The following is a 17286-nucleotide window of genomic DNA, read 5'->3' on the forward strand; positions in this document are numbered from 1 at the left end:
ACCTGGTGGCTATGTGCCTTTACCAACTGCAACCCCACTACCAAATGGCGCCTTGCCTCCCGCATGCCTGGCAGATGGCGGCCTCTTCTTTACTGACAGGTCAGCCCGCCATGCACCCTCCCGATGGCGCTATCGGGGGATATGTGTTCGCTACGTGAGCCGGGTAGGCGCCGGGCCTCTGGCTGTGGGAGGTGTGAAAGAGAGAGAACAAGAGACAATGACAGCTCTGCCAATCACCGCAATCATCAATTAATTGAATATTACTTTGAGTATAACTTAGTCCTTACACCAAGGCGGGCTGTTAACAGCACCATCACTTGGATCATCTGCTAACTAGGAGTTTAGCCTCCCGCTTTACAGAATTAACCGGGCCGTTAACGACACCGGACTTAAAAGAATTTTAACTCAATCTCTATATGATGACGGTTGTGGAAATGTCTTTCTGTCGCTTTATACTGTCTTTGAATTATCTGCTTCGATTGCCTTCAAGAGCGCTCTGCAATTCCTTGCTTAACCTTGTTTTCTCCTTGCCTTTTTAATCATGGTCGCTCATCTTATGCTCGATGAGAGAGAGACTTAAATTTTGCTTTGCCCCTCGATCTGGCTTTTCTTGCCTTGGCTTGCTCCGATCTTGGTTGCTTGTTTTATCGACTTTGCTTGAAATGCCCTTTTTCCTCGGCTTGATCAAGCTCTATTGCTTCCCACTGGCTTCGAGAACTAGCAAGAGAGATTTCCTATGGACGGAGCTTGCCCCTTCCTTTCCTTTGCTTTCCTTGTTCGGAGAGAGCACACCTTGTTTGGGTTGGATTGGAGATCGAGAAAGAGAGAGATAGTCTTGCTCGGTCATCAGAGCTCTACTTCGAGAGCTTTCCTTCGATCCTCGCAAAGCTCGAGCTTATCTCTTCCTTGGCTTTGTGCCCTCGATGTCTTCGCCTCCTTTTGTTCTCTCTTCAATACGAGAGAAGTTTTGCCTCCTTTACCTCACCGAGCATGAGACCGAGAGAGAGGGAGCTTTGCTCCTTGTTGCAACTCCTCCCGCCTTCCTCATCTCCTCGTTCCCGGCTTGCCTCGAATCCTCTTCTTGCCTTCGAGCAAGCTTCGATCACCTCCTCTTCTTGCCTTCGAGCAAGCTTCGATGGAGTTCTTCCTTTGTTGGCCTTCTTCTTCTTCGTTAACTTCCCCCCCCCTCGTTTTCTTGCCTCGAATCCCCCCTTCATGCAAAAAAAAACCCAAAACTATTAATAGCTCTCCTCAGTAGAGCCGGCGCTACTGACGTGGCATGGGAATCGACGCTATGACCTGGCAGGCCGGTCGTTGAACTGCACCAATCCGGGCGGCTTATGGCTCCAATGGAAGCGCTTTGATCTCCTGAGAAAAACCCGTCACTTCCGTAAGCTCGTCCGAGCACTCCAACGGGCTGCGCGTCTCCTTCTCCCCCTTCGCGCTGCCTTTTCCTGCTCGCCCGCCATGGGCTTTCTTTCCTTTTGTTTCCCCACTACCCTTTTTAAAATAGGGAGGCCATTGGCCATGCCCCTTAATTGGGCGGCCAGCTTATTATATGGGCGGCCTTAATCCTCATAGTGGGCGGCCGAGGAATTTGCAAGGGCATCACATTTAGCATACATGTCGGCCAAAGCATTTCATGACTGAAGAAGTCAGCATTGATGAGAGGAATCGCATTCCAGCAGAACCACCCGGTAAATGATCAACTTATCGACCAGAGCACTGCCAAGCAAGACATCTCTTTCGAGCAATCCTTGACAACAGTCTCATCATGGATTCTCTCCCCTTGGGGTCAATCCCGCAATCAATGCATTCCAAGAGACAACATTCCGAACACGAAGCTCTCCAAGCACTTTTTGCACTTTATGAGACGTACACCACATTTGACTTACACGTAGACTATCATAGTACTGCTGCTGTCAATGTACCGTGCTATCAATGCACAGCAGGAGATAACATTTCGGACAAGATTCTCATCGAGCACTTACTCTGTTGCACTCCAAAATCGGAGCGAGAGTCAAAATCTCCAAGATGGCACTCCGGTCGAGTCGATTGGTCTGGCACAGAACCGACCCTCGGTGAATCTTTAACGACCAATAACTTGGCGACCGGAACTCCGATTGCTGATCTGAAAAGATCTAGGCGCTCCAGAAAGTGAGCACTTCAGGCCCGCGCATTCATCCCATTTTTGCCACCTCAGCTGCAGTTGCTCAATCCGGTATGGATCTGCAATCGACTTAAACTTCAAGGTGCCATAACTTCTTCATCGTAGCTCCAATTGATGAGCCGTAAAGACAGGTCGGTAGAGCACTTCAAGCACTATAGTTGTAGATCATAATCTTCCATCTGTGCTCACTTCAAGAATAGTCCTTTTTAGCATCATTAAGGCATCAGTTGGCCCTTTTAATCTGCATTAGACTTGGCCTGTTAACAAGCCCTCATCACTGACCATTAATCAAGTAGACTTCAAAAAACTTAGCTTGCATTTCTCTGCTCTTTTTCTCATCATGGCAGCGGAGCTGCACGACATCCACCCCCTCTGAACCTGCATTTAATCATGGATAACTTGCTCAGTGAACCCTGCTAGACTCAAGTGCTCCAGTTAATGATGCACATAGCTTGACCATTAAGTTCTCTCTTAAGGAACCCTGTCAAGCTCAAGTATGCCTTACTCTGTCTGCACACGGAATGGCCGTCAAGTCCTTTACTTCAAGTTCTGCTAGCAGAACCAACTCAAAAGATGTGAAGATACTTCATCGATTGTCCAAAGAAGTTAGCTGGAAGCTAGCCATGTTATCTTATTGAGTGCATAACCAAAAACTCTTCTGACTTAGCATAATCTAGAAAACAAAATCTTGTACCATGCAACCTGCTACATCAGATAGCTGGTACTCTTCAAATCAGCAACTTCCACTTCAGTAGCCCCCGGGATCAAACGAGAAACTAATCATTTGCCCCACTGTGAGGATTCCTTGAAAAAATTTGGACCATCCTGCAAGATCATAAGGAAAATACAAGAATTTCCAATCAATACATTAGGCAAAATTTGGACTCACAAAGGGGCCCTTTAAGGAGATTGACTTTACCTCTCTCTACCAAAACGGGCGCATGGATAAATTTTTGCAAACAAACTCAAAGTTGGCGGAGGTTTGATAGCTAGAATGTACTCTTCAAGCTCTATCTACTGATATATAGCATGCCATGAGATTCTTCATATTTTAGAAGATTCTTTTTTTGATTCACGTATGATGTGACAACTCTGTCGGAATCTAAGTGAATCAAAAAAAGAATCTTCTAAAATATGAGAAATCTCATGGCATGCTATATATCAGTGGAGAGAGCTTCAAGAGGACATTCTAACTGTCAAACCTCCGTCAACTTTGGAGTTTGTTTGCAAAAAATTATCCATGCGCCTGTTTTGGTAGAGAAAGGTAAAGTCAAACTCCTTAAAGGGCCCCTTTGTGAGTCCAAATTTTTCCTAATGAAGCACAAACATATATTAGTCTACCAATCTTCATACAAACCTCCTGGATCATATGACATATAAGTCAATTGCCCCGGACCATGCATATATATGTCACCTCCTGGGTCAAAAGCTAGCTCAAAATCCCCTACATCATAAGGTATCATCAGATTCCATATAGCATCAGATACTGCCATATCCCCTGTGCAACTGGCTCATCCAATTGTCGATCATCAATCACAGGTAAAAGCATTGGCAGTTCACCTTCACTCTCACTAGTAATGGAATCCCGATCATGCACATCTGAATACATCAAGTCTCTCGTAAAATCCTCTTCATTAAGCTCAAAAGATGCATCTGACATCAATTCTCTATCTCGTAGAGGCTCAAAATCAAGTAGAGCATCGTCCAACAACTGCATAAGTTCATCATCTGTTGAATCTGAACAAAATGGCTCATGCATGATTCTGGATTGATTGGTATCCTTAGCATCTGTATTTGAGAACCCTTTTAAAGCTTCGTCCAGTAAGCACATAAGGTCTAGGTCCACCACTTCAGAAGGTTCCTCCATCTTGCACATCTCAGGTTGCTGTAAACTAAGATTTTCACATGTGGCATGCATACTAAATGCATCTGCTGTAAACTTCTCTTTAAGTCTTTCACCCTCAACTAAATATCTTTGCACTTTTGTAGCACAAAGTTCAGCATTCACATTGAAAATTTTATCTACTTCCCTGTCTGTATCATCGGCACAATGAAACCAATCATATTCATCAACAAGAGACTGCACTTCACTATGCACCCCCTCTGAATCAGCATCATCGAGTTCATGATCATTCAGCCTTAGTGTGAGCTCTGTGTCACAAATTCCTGATAGAGAAGAGGTTTGCTCCCTCTCTACTTCACCATCATCAAATTCAGGATTAGTCTGCCAGATCGATAGCTCTAGGTCACATAAACTTTTCAAAGAAAGAGTTTGCACCCCCTCTGATTCATTATCATCACATTGAAGACCAATTTTCCACTTTTGTAGCTGTGCTTCCCAAAAGCTTGTCAATGAAAGAGTCTGCACCCCGTCTGAATCAACATTTTGCAGATCTTCAAGCACATACTCTTGCTTAGCACTAGAATGGTAACAGGACACTTTTATGTCCTTGGACACCTTTGTGTCCTGTTAAGTGACCATTTTGCTTGAATTATTTGAAGAGTATGAAAATGAATTTCTATGTGCTATATATCCACAAAGTTGCCTTATGAGCTGAAAAAAACTTAGCATTTTTTTTTTAGTATCAATCTCACCATTAACCTTACTCTTGCTCAACATTTTTGAACCTAAACTGTGTGAAAAAACGGGTCCTGTTTTTGGCCTTTTTTCAATTTTTGGCAGCTATACTCTAAACTTCATGTTTATGAGGTTTAGATGGCTCGAGGTTAGGAATTCATAGTTCTCAACATGTTTTGATGCTTGTAGGGAGAGCTAAGTGTTAAAATTGAAAGTTATGACCAATTAATAAGAATTGCATAATCCTGTTTTTTTGGCCAAAATTAGCACTTTTATGATTTTTTTTGTGGCTTTCTTGATATCCAAATTCAATTTTGATTGTGTAAGTGTAATGTATAACATAAAGCTAATATTTGTTGAGTTTTGGGGGACCTAATATGCTATATAGCATAGTATATGATGATGGTTGAGTTTTTTGATTGCTGAAGAATACGATACATTTTAGAGTAGCAAGTATAACTTTCTCAATATTGCTAGTTTCTTAGGCCAATTGTGTGTAGTTTGTAGATAGTAACCATATCTAATCATAGACTACAAACTTGGCTAGATATTGAGTAGTTTTTATGGGTTTCTAGAGGTCATAATGCTAAACCCAGTTTTTTCATATTTGCTGTATTTAGCACTTTATCATTGCCCCCAATGTTCCAATTGTAAGAGATCCATTATCCTTTTGCAATGCTCCATGGCTCCTTTTGGATCCAAAGGCCCAAAGGGAACTAAGAAAACATGTATATATTATCTCTATTGAGCGTGACTATAGAAACTTTGATGATAGGTCCGCCGCTAATGGCAAAAATGCAACTTTTTTATACCTATTTTTTTTACCAAAACAAAATTAGTGAGGTGAAAGCAACCATATGTTTTGGTCACCAACCCATTGAAGTTAATCGGGCATTTTATCTCATGTCCTACAAAAATCCCCAGTCTTATTTATATGCAATCAACTGTAAGAAATTGCTGTTTTGGGCAAAATGCACTGGTCCATCAACTTTGGAGGCTTGTAGTGACCAAGGGATGAGAAAAATTACAAGTTTCTCATTTTTTCCATATGTAGTAGTTATTGAACTATAAGCTCATGAAAGGATTTTTCAAAATGAGTGGATCTACTATGGTTTTGGAAATTTTTTCCAAAACCCTGAAAGGACACTTTTATGTCTTGTTAGGTTACCATTCTAGTGTTAGCCAAGTCCTCAAAATTTGGTACATCCAAATTAGGTAAATTTGGTATACCAAAATCCATGGTCTTGTTGCTCTCAACAATAGCCCTGCTTTGACCTATGAAATCTGTATCATTAATTAACTCTTTGGCAAAACCTGTACCAGTATCTTTAATCACCTCTATGGTAGAATCTGTACGAGAAAACATTTTGCTCTAATTCTGGTTTAGTAGCAAAAGTATCAGCTATAACTAAATCTTCCTGCATGTCTACTTGAATATGGCTACACTCATTCACCTGCACATCTTCCTGAGCTTTAGCCAATTCATTGTCTTGATCCCATGATTTCTTTTCTTTCTGTACTACAGGTACATGCTCTTTGCAAAATACATTCTGTGTATCCCGAACTACATGTGTAGATTCTTTGAAAAATTCACCTTGCGTAGTTTGAGACTGTGGAGACTCACCCTCAAGGACTTCTACTTCATGCACAACATCTGCAAAACCCAACTTTGCATACACAGCTTCAACCATATCTTCATCATTAGCCTGTAAGAAAGTAGCATCCTGCACAATAAACTCATCAATCACAGCTTCTAACTTTGATCATACTTGTCCCCGAATATCTGCATAGCCCGGTAGACTTGAACTCTGTTCTTGATAGATTTCATACTCCTCATAATGTGCTTGCACAGCATAACTGCTCAAAAGATTCGATCATCAACTCTTCTGGTATCCCTCTTACCTTGGTCTCCAGCTCATAGCACTCTAGGTAGCCCTCTGGATCGTATCCATCAAAGAGCTGTCTCTCGTCATATACAGCATCTAAAGCTACATCCAAAGCTTCATCCATTTGATTTTTCTTATTTACGGTCTCTATTTCAAGCAGAGATCCTTGAACCAATTGAAGCATCTTTGAAAAATCTGGAGCTGTTGACTTATCATCAAAACCGTTCGCACTTAATTCTGCAATCATCTTCATCATCTGCTCTAAATTCTCCATCTTAACCTCCCACCCCGGCTCGTTTCGCGTTGGACTCACCAAAGATGTCGGGGGATATGTGTTCGCTACGTGAGCCGGGCACGCGCCGGGCCTCTGGCTGTGGGAGGTGTGAAAGAGAGAGAACAAGAGACAATGATAGCTCTGCCAATCACCACAATCATCAATTAATTAAATATTACTTTGAGTATAACTTAGTCCTTACACCAAGGCGGGCTGTTAACAGCACCGTCACTTGGATCATCTCCTAACTAGGAGTTTAGGCTCCCGCTTTACAGAATTAACCGGGCCGTTAACGACACCGGACTTAAAATAATGTTAATTCAATCTCTATATGATGACGGTTGTGGAAATGTCTTTCTGTCGCTTTATACTGTCTTTGAATTATCTGCTTCGATTGCCTTCAAGAGCGCTCTGCTATGCTCCTTTTCCTTGCTTAACCTTGTTTTCTCCTTGCATTTTTAATCACGGTCGCTCATCTTATGCTTGATGAGAGAGAGACTTCATTTTTGCTTTGCCCCTCGATCTGGCTTTTCTTGCCTTGGATTGCTCCGATCTTGGTTGCTTGTTTTATCGACATTGCTTGGAATGCCCTTTTTCCTTGGCTTGATCAAGCTCTATTGGTTCCCACTAGCTTCGAGAACTAGCAAGAGAGATTTCCTATAGACGGAGCTCGCCCCTTGCTTTCCTTTGCTTTCCTTGTTCGGAGAGACCACGCCTTGTTTGGGTTGGATTGGAGATCGAGAAAGAGAGAGATAGTCTTGCTCGGTCATCAAAGCTCTACTTCGAGAGCTTTCCTTTGATCCTCACCAAGCTCAAGCTTACCTCTTCCTTGGCTTTCTGCCCTCGAGGTCTTCGCCTCCTTTTCTTCTCTCTTCAATACAAGAGAGAGAACGAGAGAAGGTTTGCCTCCTTTACCTCACCGAGCATGAGACCGAGAGAGAGGGAGCTTTGCTCCTTGTTGCAACTCCTCCCGCCTTCCTCATCTCCTCGTTCCCGGCTTGCCTCGAATCCTCTTCTTGCCTTCGAGCAAGCTTCGATGGAGTTCTTCCTTTGTTGGCCTTCTTCTTCTTCGTTAACTTCCCCCCCCCCCCCCCTCGTTTTGCTTGCCTCGAATCCCCCCTTCATGCAAAAAAAAACCCAAAACTATTAATAGCTTTCCTCAGTAGAGCCGGCGCCACTGACGTGGCATGGGAATCGACGCTATGACATGGCAGGCCGGTCGTTGAACTGCACCAATCCCCGCGGCTTGTGGCTCAAATGGGGGCACCTTGATCTCCTGAGAAAAACCCGTCACTGCCGTGAGCTCGTCCGAGCACTCCAACGGGCTGCGCGTCTCCTTCTCCCCCTTCGCGCTGCCTTTTCCTGCTCGCCCGCCATGGGCTTTCTTTCCTTTTGTTTTCCCACTACCCTTTTTAAAATAGGGTGGCCATTGGCCATGCCCCTTAATTGGGCGGCCAGCTTATTTTATGGGCGGGCTTAATCCTCATAGTGGGCGGCCGAGGAATTTGCAAGGGCATCACATTTAGCATACATGTCGGCCAAAGCATTTCATGACTGAGGAAGTCAGCATTGATGAGAGGAATCGCATTCCAGCAGAACCACCCGGAAAATGATCAACTTATCGACCAAAGCACTGCCAAGCACGACATCTCTTTCGAGCAATCCTTGACAACAGTCTCATCATGGATTCTCTCCCCTTGGGGTCAATCCCGCAATCAATGCATTCCAAGAGACAACATTCCGAACACGAAGCTCTCCAAGCACTTTTTGCACTTTATGAGACGTACACCACATTTGACTTACACGTAGACTATCATAGTACTGCTGCTGGCAATGTACCCTTCTATCAATGCACTGCAGGAGATAATATTTCGGACAAGATTCTCATCGAGCACTTACTTTGTTGCACTCCAAAATCTGAGCGAGAGTCAAAATCTCCCAGATGGCACTCCGGTCGAGTCGATTGGTCTGGCATGGAACTGACCCCCTGTGAATCTTTAACGGCCAATAACTTGGCGACCGGAACTCCGATTGCTGATCTGAAAAGATCGAGGCGCTCCACAAAGTGAGCACTTCACACCCATGCATTCATCCCATTTTTGTCACCTCAGCTGCAGTTTCTCAATCTGGTACGGATCTGCAATCGACTTAAAACTTCAAAGTGCCATAACTTCTTCACCGTAGCTCCAATCGATGAGCCGTAAAGACAGGCCGGTAGATTACTTAAAGCACTACATTTTTAGATCATAATCCTCCATCTGTGATCACTTCATAATAGTCCTTTTAAGCATAATTAAGGCATCAGTTGGCCCTTTTAAGCCTCATATGGCATACATTAATCATTACACTCGGCCTGTTAACAAGCCCGCATCACTGACCATTAATCAAGTAGGCTTCAAAAAACTTAGCTTGCATTTCTCTGCTCTTTTTCTCATCATGGTAGCGGAGCTACACGACAGCGCCACCAGTGTCTCCCCTGGTTTTTTCTGGCGCCCTCCTCTTGAGCCGGCCTGCCCTCTCCCGGCACTAGGCCCCTTCTATTCGCGGCCCTCTGGCCCTCCTTCTTCATGTAGTCGCAGATGCCAACCATGCCTCCACCTCCTGTAGTCCAGTGCCTCTCTACCTACAACCAATATTCTTCACTTCTATTCTTGCCGATAGAAAGTCTTGCTTGCACTGCCTTCATACCAGGGGTTGCATGGCCCTTTTTTCTAAGTACTTATTTTTAAAATTTTAATGTCTCCAATTGGGTAGCATTCCCGCAAGCAAAGCGTCCATCATGTCGGGCTTTGTATATCGAAACTCTGCAATCTCTTGAATGACAACAGTTGATACTCCAGCCCCAGCAAAAACAATCCTTTCAAAGGCAATCGACCAATGACATCTCCGCCATAAAAAAACCATGACGATCGTCACAAACGTCGTCCACATTGAGCTTATATTCGCTTGCTTGGAGATCCTGCTTCTGACTTGTCGGGCTCAAAAAACCAATGCTTGACCTGCATAATGTCACATATGGCATACATATTGTGGCGCTGTGTACACTCTAGGCCCACTTGTAACTGACCTCACAGTTCTTTAACCTACAGGTTCTTGGCCTATTGTAATAGGTTAATGATAAATGGAAAGAGCCTCACATCGGGAGGTAGGTTGTGCCAATGTTGTGTATTCCACATTGGTGGAGTTGATGGGCACCTGGGAATTGCCTTGCCTCATTCGAATCCCTTTCTTGCACAATCTGCAATGGGCGTCAGAGCCCCATCTAGTCCGAAAAGATGACGGTTCTTATAGATTCTGCATTGATTTCAGGCCGCTCAATAAGATCACTGTCGACGATCTCTACCCTATACCTCGCGTGGATGACCTTCTAGATCAATTAGGCAAGTCATGTTACTTCACTTTCTTAGATTTAGCGTCTGGATACTGGCAAATACCCCTTGACCCTACTAACGCTCACAAGACTGCTTTTCGGACACCCACTGGACTCTACGAGTTTACCTGGATGCCTTTTGGGCTCTCAGATGCAAGAAGCACCTTTCAGCGAACAGCAAATACAATTTTTTCAGACTTGATCCAGCAAGGTGTCCTCTTAGGCTACCTTGATGACATTTTGATACATACTCCCACTTGGAGCTAGCACCTAAAGGTCCTACAAGAAGTTCTGACACGCATCCGAAAACATAATTTACAGCTTCAGTTGAAGAAATGCAAGTGGGGATTAACTAGGCTCAAATTTTTAGGCTTTATAGTGTCTGCAGATGGTATCAAGATGGATCCAGCTAAAGTAAAGGCCATCCAAGATTATCCACCTCCTTCTAATGTAAAAAACCTTCAAAGTTTTCTAGGAATGGAAAAATTTTCCTTGAGGTTTGTCCCTCAGATGGCTTCTATCACTTATCCTCTTTGGCACTTACTGAAAAAAGGAATCAGGTATGAGTGGACTTCTATATGTCAATAAAGCTTCGACATGGTCAAACAAATTATTTTAGAAGCAACAGTCCTTGCTCACCCCAACTTTCAGAAACCCTTTTTGCTACAGACCAATGCATATAACCAGGGTTTAGGAGATTTCCTCTTACAAACAGATGAAACTGGTTGTTGGCGTCCAATTTCCTTCATCAGCAGATCTCTTACCTCTGCTGAACAAAATTATTTGACCACAGAGAAGGAACTCCTAGCTGTGGTCACGACGTTTGCTAAATTACACCCGTATCTGCATGGATCAAAAGTCTTGGTGGAAACTCACCATCAACCTATCATTCCCCTCTTACATAAGCATCAGTCCCCTAGGTCGTTTACTACGCTGGATTTTGGCCTTATAGGAGTATACTTTCACAATCCAGTACAGGAAAGGTGAGACCAACTACATCGCTGATGGATTATCCAGGGCAGAAGTTCAAAACACTCAGTTTTTACCTCCCACCTCGGATCTTCCAATCCACTTGCACCAGATAGATGCTCTACAACAAAGGGACCAGGCAATCCAAGCCCTCATTTGACAACTACAATCTATGCATGTTTTTCCAGCACACAAGCGCTTCATCATTATAGATAATGTTGTGTTTTACACAACACCAGGTCAACAACCACACATATATGTTCGCGCAGCATTACAAGCTGAGTATCTACAATATTATCATGGTCATCCGGTATCAGGCCCTTTGGGCTTTCATAAGGTTTTGGAGAAGATTAGGAAGCATTATTATTGGCCAAACATGCGCCACACGGTCTCAGATTTCCTACAGCAGTGCCCAACGTGCCAGGAAAAAAAAAAACCCTTACAAAAGGTCAGGCTCCTACAGCCAATCATAGTCCACAAACCATTCGAGTTAGTCGGATGGGACTTCATGGGGCCTTTTCCAACTTCAACTCGTGGTATCGGCTACATCTTAGTCGCCATTGACTATTTAACACGATGGTGTGAAGCAATCGCCATGCCCGATGTCACAGCCAACACCGTTGCCAATGCACTACGGAAAAAGGTGATCTTTAATCATGGCTGCCCGATCCAATTACTCTCCGACCAAGGTACGCAATTTAAAGGCGATGTTTTGCAGATTCTATCACAAGTTCTTGGCATTCAACAACTTTTTACATCACCTTACCACTCTCAAACTAATGGGATTGACTGAGAGGCTTAACAGGACTATTAAACATGTAATCTCTGATTTTGTCGACCCATTACATCAGGAATGGGATCAGATCCTCCCATACGCCATTCATGCCTAAAACACATCAGTCCAAGCCTCAACTAGAGTCAATCCTTTTCGTGCACTTTATGGTGGGGATCCCCGGCTCCCTCCTGACATGAAGGATCTTTGAAGCCCTCCAAGAGTGACGCCATAGAATGACTACATCACATGCAACAAGTTCAGCCTCTACTTTGCCGCGCTCTCCTCTATAATGCACATCAGACTCAAGCAAGAAAGAAATGCTGCTATGATGATGGACGCAAACCAGTTGAATTTTTTGAAGGAACTAATGTCCTTCTCTACTATCCACGATGGCGCCAAGTCCTGAGCGAATCCCTCCTTCACAGGTGGATTGGCCCATACACAATCCTCAACAAGTTGCACAAAAATACATACAGGATGCAGAGGGACTCCAACTTTTCAATCATTTTTGCTCACATCACACGTATGAAGCCATACCATACAATGCCCAACGATTTCTCATCTCTGTAAGCCCTACTTTCCTCTTCGGGGGGGGGGGGAGGGGATGTGGCGCTGTGTACACTCTAGGACCAGTTGTAAGTGACCTTGCAGTTCTTGACCCTACATATTATTGGCATGCTGTAATAGGTTAACGATAAATAGAAAGAGCCTCACATCGGGAGGCAGGTTATGTTAGTGTTGTGTATTCCACACTCTAGGCCCAGTTGTAACTGACCTCACAGTTATTGACCCTACAGGTTCTTGGCCTACTGTAATAGGTTAACGATAAATGGAAAGAGCCTCACAACGGGAGGCAGGTTGTGCCACTATTGTGTATTCCACAATATCATGAGGACACGAGCTCAAAATTACACCTATCATGTGTTTAAGCACCCTGTTATCACTCTGTCTGTTGCTATGCATCTACTTCTGGCTATAACCTGGGTCGACATGGCTTGGGTGCACCATCATTGCCCACCCCCTCGTTGAGCATTCATGCTCAACCATAGCATTATTTAGGTATCAGAAAACTTCATAAGAAGCAAGAACATGATTGCATAATAAGAAGCTATATGTAGTATGTACAACTGTATAGATAGATAGAGAGGGAGATCTTATCAGCTCCATAAACCCCCAGGATCAAATGGAAAAGCCATAGGCTCTCCCAACTGTGATGCAAACTTTGCTAGGATCAAATACATGGCATTGAGCACAGCCATCCATCCGTAGTACATGCATAATCAACCACTTTTTTGCACCTATAATCCCAAAAACAAGCCTCTCGTGGAGCTTGTCATACCATCGATCTTCAACTACCTGTATCCATACGCCGGCTTCATACACAAAACAAGCTTGTAAAGCAACCTCTGAAGCCTCTCCACCATACACCATGATTTTCTCACCTACCAGAGAGCTCTCCATAGCATACCTGTCTTCCACTACCGCTGCTTCTTGCATAGCCAAACCTACCTATGTTCTAAGAATATCCGCTATTCTAGGTTCTTCAAATGGCCTACGGTACAGGCACTCTTGAAGCAACACCACACACACACCCTATCCTCCCATCCCCTCCTCACCACCTCACCCACCCTCTCTCTCACTCGCGATGTGCGCACTCACCCGCATCACACACCCACTCCTCGTGCTCTCGCTCTCTCGCAGTCTGTATAGGCGTTGCACCCGAATCACCTCACACTCTCACACACACACACACGCACGCTCGTGCACACACTCTCTCTCTCTCACTCTATCTCTCCCCGTCTCTACATCGCCAGTAATTATTCACCGAATTTTTTAAAAATAAAAATAAAAATAAAAATATATATTTATGTATATACATAATATACCCCCCCTCGTTCCAACGCACGCTCGTGTACACACATACATATACACACCTACTCACACACATGCACCCATACATACACACACATGCATAAACGCACACACCAATGGTAAATACAAAAAACAAAGGATTTATCAGCAACGACGACATCGACCAAAAGGAGGACGACCCAAATTACGCGACACCGACACCAAAAAGAGAAAAGGCGCCAAAGGCATGCCTCAGCCGACCCGGAAGTGACGAATGCGCTACACCGACGCACCGGCGAAGCTGCGATTCACCGGCATCGCGACCACGATGCCTTCTTCAGTAAACCGTATGTTATTATCATCATCTTTTCAATTTTCACCCAAGCCTTGTAAAAAGATCCCAACTTGTAAATTTTAATCTCTCTATGTGATGGTCACAAAGGCCCACCTAGAGTTTTTTCTTATAATATTCCCCAAGACAAAGCAAGGGTCAACCACCCCGGGCCCACCACCTTGCTTTGTCTCCTCTGATTAGATTACCCTTATCAAGCCAAATTACCCTAATCTGAAGCAGCCAACACCTATAAAAAGGCACTGAGAGGTCACTATTGGGGGGGGGGGGGGGGCAAGTTCATGAGAGGTCAGCACTTGGTAGTATTTTGGTGGGAGGAATTGGCAATATTTGCATCACAAGAGAGGGGACTTAGCATAGTGGTTTTATTTGGGAGTTGTATGATGTAAATAAAGCGACGTTCACATCTCGACTCCAACGGTCGATGCACACACACTCATGTTAGTAAGTTTTCACGTCAATGAGTCATCTCTAGAAAACACACCAAGTAGGTTCACTATCTCTCCCTCTATCTCTCTATCACCATGATGTGCCACCTTGTCGGAATTAAGGTTGCTGTAAATATGGCAAGAGAATAATTCTCCCTCACACCCCTGAGGGCTTTCATCACCTGTCTATTCTCTTTGTGTGTGTGTGTGTAGAGTTTGTGATATTTCAAATCACCGTTGTCTGTATCCTAGCCGCTCAAAGCTAGGTGATGCCTCTTGTTTGCTTTACCGTGATCGGCTTGCGGCGTGCATCGGCTCCCGGCGTTTTAGAGGTCACCGGGGTTCATGTCTCGCTTTGCTCCCGTCATTTGGTGCCCCCACCGAGGAGGGCTTCTCGGAAACCTTCAATTTACAATGCTAAAAGTAACGCATACCATCAATCATGGACGAATGGCTTAAGGAATTCTCTAACTGGAGGACGGAATAGGAGGAGACTAAGGAGGCACTAGCCACCTTCATTGAAGTACTACTGCTAGGCTGCAGTGTCGTCAGTATTCAAGAGGTAAGCTCCCCATCTTGTGTTTCTCGTTCTAGCCAAAAATTGAGAGCATCAGGTGGGAGGCCTATGAAGTGCTATCATTGCTATCAACCAAAACACACTATCAATGAGTGCCAGCAATGAAGGCAGCGAAGAGGCTGACATCATCTAGATCGACATTCACCGCAAGGAAGTCATCCACATGAAAGGAGGAAAGAAAACGGTAAGGCCTCTCTTTCCTAAGGAAACTACAATCAAAGGTATAACCTCTACTCCAAAATGGCCTAAAGGGTCTTCTCGAGCCAAAGGTAAGGAAAGGCTAAGCCAGTCTGAAAACACATGACTCCATAGGAAGAAGCGTCTGGCCAAGCGAGTGCTTCAATTTCAGAAAGCCGGGTCACACCCAGTTTGCCAAAGAGAAGGTCATCCGAGGCTAAGCGGCGGAAGGTTGCCTACCGATTTTCACAACGCATGCGAGTACTGCCAGTCCACTTCGACAATACTGAAGAAGAAGTGGTAAGAAGGTTCCCATTCCCTAAGGAAGAGTGGTTCGGCTTTTGCTCTCACTGTCTTGGAAGACGAGTAGAGGGTCTTCCTCCTCTCCCCGTACAGCTCATCCTGAAGAAGCTCTCCACCATGGGTGAGACCCAATGGGTTGGAGACAAATTACAGCTAAATGGAGTGGAATTCACGCAACACGCCAACTACGGTAATTATCTGCGGTTGCTTCTAGCCAAAAGGCTAGGAGCAATCAGACGCATCGCCATCACCCCATACGTGTTGAGCGACGAAGGAAAGGTGGAGCCCATGAAAGGCGACGACCTCCTGTGGATGTGCCCAGGGATTTCATTAACGTAATCACGACCGGGTGATTACGTAAATAACTATAGTATTTACACAAAAAAATCATGTGATCACGTTAATTGTTAACGTAAACTTGATTTTGACCTGCCAAAACCTATAAAGCCGGTTAGCCCTCCGAGCCCTGCTGGGCATCTTCATTTCCCGGCAGTCCACTTGATTTTGACCTGCAAAAACCTATAGAGCCGGTTAGCCTAAGGATATAGACCGCCGGGTATATGCCTAAGGATACAGAGTCACAGGTCCTTTTTTGGGCCGGACGTGATTCTTAATTCGGTAACCAATTCTAAAAATTTTTAATTCATTTACCGACATAAAGGTATGAAATCAAAACAACTGAAAACTTGGGGAATCATGCTCATTGCGAAGAAGCCATTGGTCCAAATGAGGGCTGTAATAATTGGTTTTAGAAGATGAGCATATGTAAATGACGAGTCGAAAGTCAAGGGTCGGATGTCCTCTACTAGTGTACCGGGCATATAAAGATCCTTGAAGTCTTATATTTGAGTTAATTTACAATATAAGAGATATAATCCTTGATTGGGTTAAAATAGCTCTTATATGTTAAATTGGTTGCATGGGTGGGCTACAATCCTTCAGTGGGTACAAGTAGTCCCTAATTGGGTGATTACACTGAAGATTTATTTGCGTTAGTTCATGCATTGGTTTATACAGAGATTGCATTATTTATAACGATAGATTATCAGTGCATGAAATGACCAATTATATATTTTATTCCTTTCGTTTGTTTTTTTGTAGCAAATGAAATTAGATGTGTCTTATTGTTTGCAAATCAAAGTGGACATATAAATAATCATTATAATAATAATTGCATAGAGAGATTCATAGCATTGTTATGGTTATTACGCCATGTATAGATTACATTGCAATGTGTATGGTTGCTCACAATATAGGTGATCGATATGTGGATTGACTAGCATGCATTGAAAATCTCATATTGTGCATCATGGTTACTTTCATATTGGATGGTTTTTAAATTATAATATATATTGAATAAAAAAATTTGTTTTCAGTTTGTAACATGTTGTTCTTTTCTCTTCAGTTTTAATTTAAAAGCGATGGAGCAAAATGTGGACACAAGTGGTACCAAGAAGCCAAAGAATAAAAAAGCTCCTAGCAAAGAGTGGGATTATGCTCACAACATATGCGGCCGATATATGGAGTGGAAATGTAAATTTTGTCACAAAAAAAAATCAAGCGGTGCACCACGTAT

This window comes from Adiantum capillus-veneris, chromosome 8, assembly GCF_014529385.1.
Source record: "Adiantum capillus-veneris isolate H3 chromosome 8, ASM1452938v2, whole genome shotgun sequence".
NCBI classification, from domain to species: Eukaryota; Viridiplantae; Streptophyta; class Polypodiopsida; order Polypodiales; family Pteridaceae; genus Adiantum; species Adiantum capillus-veneris.